The following is an 8,730-nucleotide window of genomic DNA, read 5'->3' as shown; positions in this document are numbered from 1 at the left end:
AAGTCCTCCAGGGCAGACCGTTTGTTCCCCCGGCCCCGGTTGCCACAGTCGCATCGGATGCCTCCCTGATCGGGTGGGGGGGGCATTATCAGGGCAGGATGGTCCATGGCACTTGGCAACCCTTCGAATACCATCTGCACATAAATGTCCTAGAGATGAGAGCAGTGCTTTTAACGTTGCAAGCCCTCAATGACTTTCTTCCTTTAGGAACTATTGCAGTTCAGACGGACAACATGTCCGTAGTATGGTACATCAACAAACAGGGCGGGACCAAGTCCTATCCACTGTGTCGAGAAGCTCTCAGACTTTGGCAGTGGGCAATCTCTTCTCATCGGTTTCTGATAGCAACGCACATCCCCGGGAAATCCAACTTCATTGCGGACAGATTGAGCAGAGCTATTCTCATGCCTCACGAGTGGTCTCTCAAACAATCAGTAGTGGAGGAGATTTTTCAGAAGTGGGGCTTCCTTGCTGCGACCTTTTGCTACACCCCAAAACAGCAAATGCCCAGACTTCTTCTCCCTCTTTCCACTCCCAGGCCAACCCCCCAGAGACGCTCTAACCCAGGTTTGGCCCTGAGGACTTCTTTATGCTTTTCCTCCATTCCCCTTGATACCTCAAGTCATTCAGAAAGCTACCGTTTTGAGAGCCAAGTTGATTCTCATTGCCCCTTACTGGCCTCGACAAATTTGGTTCCCGTTCCTTCATCGCCATCTATTGGTACAGCCTTGGCGTCTGGACCCAGTTCCAGATCTTTTGACCCACCAGTCGGGTCATCTGCACCAGGCCATTCGCTCTCTCAACCTCACCGCTTGGTTGCTCCACTTCCTTCATTAGCCAGGCTTCCTATGATTTCTAATCCTGTACGGGATATCATAGTAGCTTCTCTAAAGTCCTCTACCAGAAAGATTTATGCTAGTAAGTGACAGCGTTTTTCCTTCTGGGCAAAGTCCAGTGACATAGACCCCTTTACTGCCCCAGTTCAGTCAGTTTTGGACTTCTTAGCTGAGATTTTTCAGTCGGGTTCTTCTTCTTCGACAGTCAAAGTCCAGCTGGCAGCAATCTCAAATTTTCATGTTGGCTTAGCGGACCAGAACATAATGTCTCACAAGCTTTGTAAAGCCTTTCTCAGGGGTATCTTTCTACTAAAGCCCCCAATTAAAGATCCTCCTCCGCAATGGGACCTGAATTTAGTGCTGACATCCCTAATTCTTCCCCCCTTCGAACCAGCTGCTACATGCTCTTTGAAATTTCTCTCTTGGAAGACAATTTTTCTGGTGGCTGTTACTTCAGCTAGGAGAGTGTCTGAACTTCATGCTCTCTGTGTTCGACCTCCCTACTTGGTTTTCCACAAGGATAGAGTATCTCTAAGAACAAATCCATCCTTTTTGCCCAAGGTGGCTTCCCAGACGAATCTTAACCAGTCTATTGATCTTCCAGTATTTTTCCCGGATTATTCGGACAGAGCGGAACAGAAACTGCATTATTTGGATGTTCATTGCCAGCTCAGATACTACTTGGTTAGAACTAAACAATTCAGAAAATCTGATCAGCTTTTTCTTTCTTATGCAGAAAACAGAAACGGTCTCCAAGGTGACCTTATCGAAATGGCTCTCTTCCACTATTTCCCATGTTTATCTCCTTAGGGGCAATGAATTGCCCTCTAAACCTAAGGCACATTCTACTAGAGGCCTAGCCACATCTACAGCCTTTCAGGCTAGGCTACCTATTGACACCATTTGTGCAGCAGCCACTTGGGCCACGCCTCATACCTTTGTCTCTCATTACAAATTGGATTTGGCCTCCAGAGACGGAGCTAGGTTTGGTTCCACAGTTCTCAAGAGTCTGTTCCATTGAGCCACCCAGGATAGAGGTGCTAGGGACGCGGTCCCATCCAGCAAGAATGAAGGCGAGTTTGACAACTTAACATTAAGAAGTTATGTACCTACCATAACGTTCCATGTTAGTTGTCTTCTCTCGCCTTCTTTCTTGCGTCCCTCCCTCCTTTCCCCCTAGCCTGGACAGACCTTGCAGTTGTACTCTTCTCTGGGGACGAGTTTATTCTTCCTATGGACTCCAGTTGTCAGTGGTCACTAGTTTTACTAGTTCCCCCTGTGTTGTGTTTACACATTTGGTTACTTTCTTCTCCTTCTGTTGGAAGAAGATAATGGGCATATTTCTATAGCTACCAAACGAGATCTGGGTAGTCACGCCTTGCATCATGGGATATAGGGTTGCCTCGAGCTGGTAAAATTAGCTCTCGAGCTTAGCAAGTGCCGAGTCGGAGCTGAGGATCGGCTCCGAACCCATCCAGCAAGAAAGAAGGCGAGAGAAGACAACTAACATGGAACGTTATGGTAAGTACATAACTTCTTCTTATTTAATTTTCCACAAAGAAAGGGTGTATTTGCGGACTAATCCTTCATTTTTACCTAAAGTTGCTATGAAAAACAGTATCATTCAGGCTGTTAATCTACCAGTTTTCTTTCCCAAATCTAAAATAGTTAACTTCATTTGATCATCAACCTGTGGGATGTCGGATCTAGATCGGATATGAGATGGCAGTTTCACCAGCATCTAATCCGAGCTCCAAGCTCCTACCCTTACCCATAATATACCTCCATCTCCTTCCTTCCCCCAGATCTTGTTTGCCGTGGCTTTGCCAAGCAGCGTGGTCTACAGCTCCAGGTGTGGTAGATACTTTTCTTCAGGCTTTTGTGGGTGTTTTTGCATTGTGATAGTGTAGGTAGGTGTCCTACTGTCCCTTACCTCCTCTTTCCTTGTTTTCTTTTGCCTACTTTTGTTGCAGTCTCAAAAAAAAGGTTATTGTGCCTTGTTAGGTAGTTTAGGCCTTGTCTCCCTTCCCCTACCTTCCGAGTGAGTGTGTCTGAGTGTTGGGGCTGGGTAGTCAGTTCAACCTTGTTAGGTTAAACTTTTTTTGTGTGTTGGATATGGCTGATCAGCAGGCCAAGCTGGTCTTTCAAAAATGCACAGAGTGTGACCATGTGCAGAGGCAGTGGAGGGGTGCGAGAAATTTTGGGTCTCGAGAACCGTTTTCGTACAGAGCTACGCAACAGCCCTGAGGGGTTGCCCAACTGCTCTGCTCTGGAAGCAGTCAAGGGTCATCGTTTGATGCACCTGATGGCATGGGAGTCCATATCATCAGACCGTTGGGTGCTGTAAATAGTATCCAGAGGTTATATAATCCCCTTTCTTACTCCTCCAATTCCACCAAAACACCTCCCGGACATTCTACCCGTGCAAAGGGAGGCAGCAGCAATAGAAATCAGAGATTTGCTAAGGAAATGAGTCATCCAGCCCATCCCCTGAGATCAGTTTGGATCAGGCATCTATTCCAGGTTCTTTTTGGTGACAAAAAAGACAGGGGTCCTAGGGCCCATTCTGGACCTTTCTACACTAAACTTGTTAGTTCCCAAAGAGAAGTTTCGGATGGTCACTCTACAATCCATCCTGCCTTACCTGTAGGAAAATGACTGGATGCGCTCCATAGATCTCCAGGACACGTATTATCACATCAAAATGCACAGATGCTTCAGGAGGTTCCTCCACTTTTGGCTAGGAGCCAATCACTATCAATTCTGAGCCCTACCATTCATCTCTCCACAGCCCCCAGGGTGTTCACCAAGGTCATGGCAGCAGTAGTGGCTCTCCTGAGGCTTCAGGGGATACAGGTCTATCCGTACCCGGATGATTGGCTCCTTGCCGCTCCCACTAGGCATCTACTTTGTCAGGCCAGGGATTATTTCCTGAAATTGTCAAGTCCAAACCTACGACTTCATGTATCTGTGATCCTACAGTCTCATCTTCCACCATCCAATGCGGTTTTGAGAGCCTTGGGTTCCATGGCAGCCACCATTACTCTTTTCCCCTGTGCTCACCTTCATATGCAAATTCTGCAGTGGATGTTAGCAGTCTAATGGTCCCTTTTAGATCTGCCTTTGACACATCCTGTTCACATAAGCAACACGTGCAGGAAGTCTCTCTTGTGGTGGATACGTTTCCAGAGCTCATAGAGGGACGCCTGTTTCTTGCAGCTCCTCCCCAAGCCACGGTGACCACGGATGCCTCCCAACTAGGGTGGGGGGGGCATTGTTCGGGCAGGACGGTCCAAGGCACATGGTCCTTGAATGAGACCAAACTGCATATCAGTGTTCTAGAGATGAGGGCAGTCTTATTAGTGTTGCAAGCCCTTCATGCCTTTCTTCCTCTGGGAATGATTGCTATTCAGACAGACAATATGTCAGTGGTCTGGTACATCAACAAACGGGGGAACCAGGTTTTATCCCCTTTGTCGCAAGGCCATGAGAGTGTGAGAATGGGCAATCTCCACCAGCCATTTTCTGGTAGCAGCGCACATTCCGGGTTGGTCCAATATTCTGGTGGACAAACTGAGCAGGACTATTCTAATGCCTTCCGAATGGTCTCTGAAGCCTTCGGTAGTGGAGCGGATCTTCCTCGAGTGCGAGTGGGGTCGGGCTTGCTGCGATCTCTTCGTATCTCCTTCCAACACGAAATGCAAGTTCTTTGCTCTGATCCCCCCACAGGGGGAATCCCCCAGGGATGCTCTGATCCATGCTTAGCTTTCCGGTCTTCTTTATGATTATCCCCCTCTCATGACAAAATTTCTACAGAAGACTCAAAGTTTGGGGAGCAGAATTATCCTCATTGCCCCATTCTGGCCTCGCCAGATCTGGTTTCCCTGCCTTTGGTCTCATCTTGTAGTTCCTCCTTGGATTCTGGATCCCATACCGGATCTCATTTCACATTCCTCGAGGGGCCTTCATCCAGACCTGGGCAGTCTGAAGCTCATGGCTTGGCTGCTCCAGTTCCCTTGATTGCTAGGACTCCCAGGTTTGTCTTCCCTGGTTAAGTCTATTCTGGTAGCAGCTCACAAATCATCCACCAGAAAAATTTACCCTAGCAAATAGAAGTGTTTTTCTTTCTGGGCTTCTCAGAGGAACTTGGACCCTTTCATAGCTCCTATTTCAGCAGTCCTTGAGTTTTTGACATACATTTTCCAGCAGGGTGCCAGCTCATCTACAGTAAAAGTTCAACTGGGAGCCATTTCTAATTTTCATGTAGGTGAGAATATGTCTTCCTTAGCTTCCTCCAGACTTTCCAAAACATTTATTAAAGGTACCTTTTAAGACCCCCAATTAAGGATCCTACCCCTCCATGGGATCTTACCCTAGTTTTACAAGCCTTGGTTGCTCCGCCTTTTGAGCCTGCTGCTTCTGTGGATCTGAAATTTATATCATGGAAGACAGCCATTTTAGTCGCTATTACCTCGGCTAGGAGTGTATCAGAACTTCAAGCATTATCTGTAAAACCTCCATATATGATCTTTCATAAAGACAGGGTTTCCTTTCTACTAATCCTTCCTTTCTACATAAAGTGACTTCAGAGACAAATATCAGTCAATCAACTTACCTGTTTTCTTTCCAAATTTTCAGAACAGGTGTGAATATAAATTGCATTTTTTAGACGTGCATAGACAATTACGCTTTTACTTACACAGGACTAAAGCCCATCACAAGTCTGACCAATTGTTTGTGTCTTTTGCTCTACCTTTTCTGGGCAAATCGGTTTCTAAGGTGACTATTGCCAGATGGACTTCCCTATGTATCCTTCAGGTTTACAAAGATAAAAACATGTCTCTTCTGGGTAGGATAAATGCCCATTCTACCAGGTCCATGGCTACGTCAGCTGCCTTTTGGTCTAGAGTGTCTTTGGACAATATTTGTTCAGCGGCTACTTGGTTCTCATCTCATACTTTTATTTCTCAGTATAAATTGGACATGGTTTCCAGAGGCAGAGCATCCTTTGGCTCCGCGGTGCTCTGAAATATCCTTCCATGAGGGCCAACCACGGTTTTTTGTTGGTAGCTGGGGACTTTATTCCACAGGTTGATGAGCAAATGAAGTTAACTACTTCAGATAAAGAAGTTTTGTACTCACCATAACGTTCCATCTGAGTAGTTAGACTTCATTTGTCATCAACCCTCCTTCCCCCTGACCTTCTTTTGACGCTTTCTGTCTTGGCAGACAGGAGAGGGTGCCTTGCGGCTCTCCTGTTTTTTTCCATGTTGTGAAGGTTTTTAGGGTCCGGTTCATGCTCGGTGTATAGAAAACTCGATCTGAGAGAAGGAAGGAGATGGAGGGGTACTATTGGTAAGGGGAGGAGCTTAGAGCTCAGATCAGATGCTGGTGAAACTGCCGTCTTGGAGCCGATCCGGATCCGACATCCCACAGGTTGATGACAAATGAAGTCTAACTACTCTGATGGAACATTATGGTGAGTAGATAACTTCTTTTTTTCAAAACAAGGGAGAATATACACTGCATCTCCTTGTTCATAGGCAGTTGCATTTTTATCTGAACATGACAATATTTTTCAAAAATCTGATCAACTGTTCATATCTTTCTCAGATGTTAGAAAAGGACCAGCAGTTACCAAACCCACACTGGCTAAATGGCTATGAGATTGTATTTCCGTTGTTGTCTGGATGTATCAACCTCACTCTACAAGATCCATGGCCACATCTCGAGCCTTTTACTTGAGTGTCAGTTGATGACATTTGTGCAGCTGCCTCTTGGTCAACTTCTCTTATCTTTATTATACGTTATAAACTTGACATTATTTCCAGGAATAGGGCTGCCTTTGGCTCTGTAGTGCTCTGGAATATTCTTCCATGAGGGCCAACCTAGATTGTTGTAGCTGGGGACTCTGTCCCACAGGTTGAGGAACGAATGAAAATGACATCAGATAAAGAAGTCTACTTACCATAAGGTTCCATCTGTGTTGTCCATTTTCATTCTTCCTTAACCTCCCCGCCCTCCTTCCCCCATCCATATTTATGGAAGACCTGATGCAGATGTTAGTGGGAACCACAGTTCTGTTTTTTGAGCCCCTGAACTTTATACACTCTATCCTCTTGTTCTGTACAGTGGATGTATGATATTTTTTCTCTATTATTATATAGACATCTTGCATATAAATTAGCAGCAAACTCGATTTGAGGTAATCATGGGGAATGAGGCATTATGGGATGGAGAGGAGGAGCGCGAGCTTTAGATCCTAAGCTTGTAAAGTGGCTGAGTCGGATCCAAGGGTTGGATCTGAAACCCACAGGTTGAGGAAGAATGAAAATGGACAACATAGATCGAACATTATGGTAAGTACATAACTTCTTTTTATGGTAAGTTTAGCTTTCCCAACTGTACTTTGTGTATAGAGGTCCATGTTTGAATGACTCTTTCAATGTAATTCTCTTGTTTTGGAGGGAAAATTGTCAGCTAGATGGTCTAGTTCACTGAAATAACAGAGAATGATTGTCATAAGAGAGGATTTACTTCCGTCTAAACCATATTCTTATGGCAATATTATGTAGTATCTAGAATTCATAAATCCTTCTCAATGAAGATAATGTTTATTTCCTTTTTGTCTTAGCTCTAATTTAGCTATTTTGAATTTACTCTGTACAATTCTGCCACAGTGGTTCAGTCTTCCAAACAGTAGCAGATTTTGCTGCTTACATGTAGTTGGGAGGCCAGCAGAGAGCAGAACTTCAGTATGAAAGCAGACCACACATCTTCTAGTTACAACAATCCCCTAGGCTGTGAAAATGTTCTTCTCAGCTATATTAATACTTTCCGTGAATCTTTGATTGTTTGGTTCCTCTGTTTGGCATCTGTGTAGTGGCCAAGTACATTTTAATGTATTAGTTTTAGGCTAGTGCATTGCATTATATCACAAATTCAAGACAGGAAAAATTTATATTGTGGAGCTTACAGTGTGCTTTGTCATAATAATCCCTTTGGGGTTTTGCCCAGCTGTTTAAAAAAAACTGGGTATCCCAGCATTACTTTACAAAGATGCATTAGTCTTTGCCATATCTTAAGAAAGGGCTATGTAGTGTTTGTATACACTGACTGTATTTAATTGACTTAATTAATTAAAACAATTTACAATGTTTAAATTATTGTTTCTTTCATTAAATGTGTTCTTGATTGTGTCTTGTGTTCTAAAGTATGCCTTTATTAGACATGAAAGAGATGTTGGAGCTCTTTACTTGGGTTTATACTGTTTTGAAACACTATGATATAAACATTTTGAGGGGCATTCCCTTTTTCACTGTTAAATTAGCAATCAACCTAGCATCTGACGTCATTTTCATTCATTCCTTAACTGTTGGGTTTGGATCCAACCTTCAGATCTGACTTGGACACCTTTTACAGCTCGTGGAACACTGAAAACTCTCAAGCTCCTATCTTACCCATAATGCAAAAGTCCCTTACCATACCACAGATCTCGTTTGCTGATTTTACGTTCAGATGTTGGTCATTGTTAGCTGTCGAGTTTAACTAGTGTTTTGTGAGAAATTCAAAAATGTATCTTTTATAACTTCCTATTTTCACATTTTTAACCTGATAGAACCTTCTTTTCCCTTTAACTTTATCCTCGCTTGCCCTTCTTACACTTTTTACTGTGTTTTCCCTTAATTATTATTGTTAGAAAAAATACAAAAACATTATAAATAACTGTATGTTTTAGGCTAGTATCCAAAAACCTAAGTTAGCAGGGCAGGAAGATCCATCTATAGAGGTTCCAACGAAGCAGTGTAAGGAGATATAATTAACAGGGATTGTAGTTATAAATGGTAGCCACTTCTAAGCATTGAGGAAAGCCTGTAGATGCAGAAGACCGTAG

This window comes from Protopterus annectens, chromosome 10.part0 (genome assembly GCF_019279795.1).
Source record: "Protopterus annectens isolate FY-2018-M chromosome 10.part0, PAN1.0, whole genome shotgun sequence".
NCBI classification, from domain to species: Eukaryota; Metazoa; Chordata; order Ceratodontiformes; family Protopteridae; genus Protopterus; species Protopterus annectens.
Note: the sequence above shows the minus strand (reverse complement) of the source record.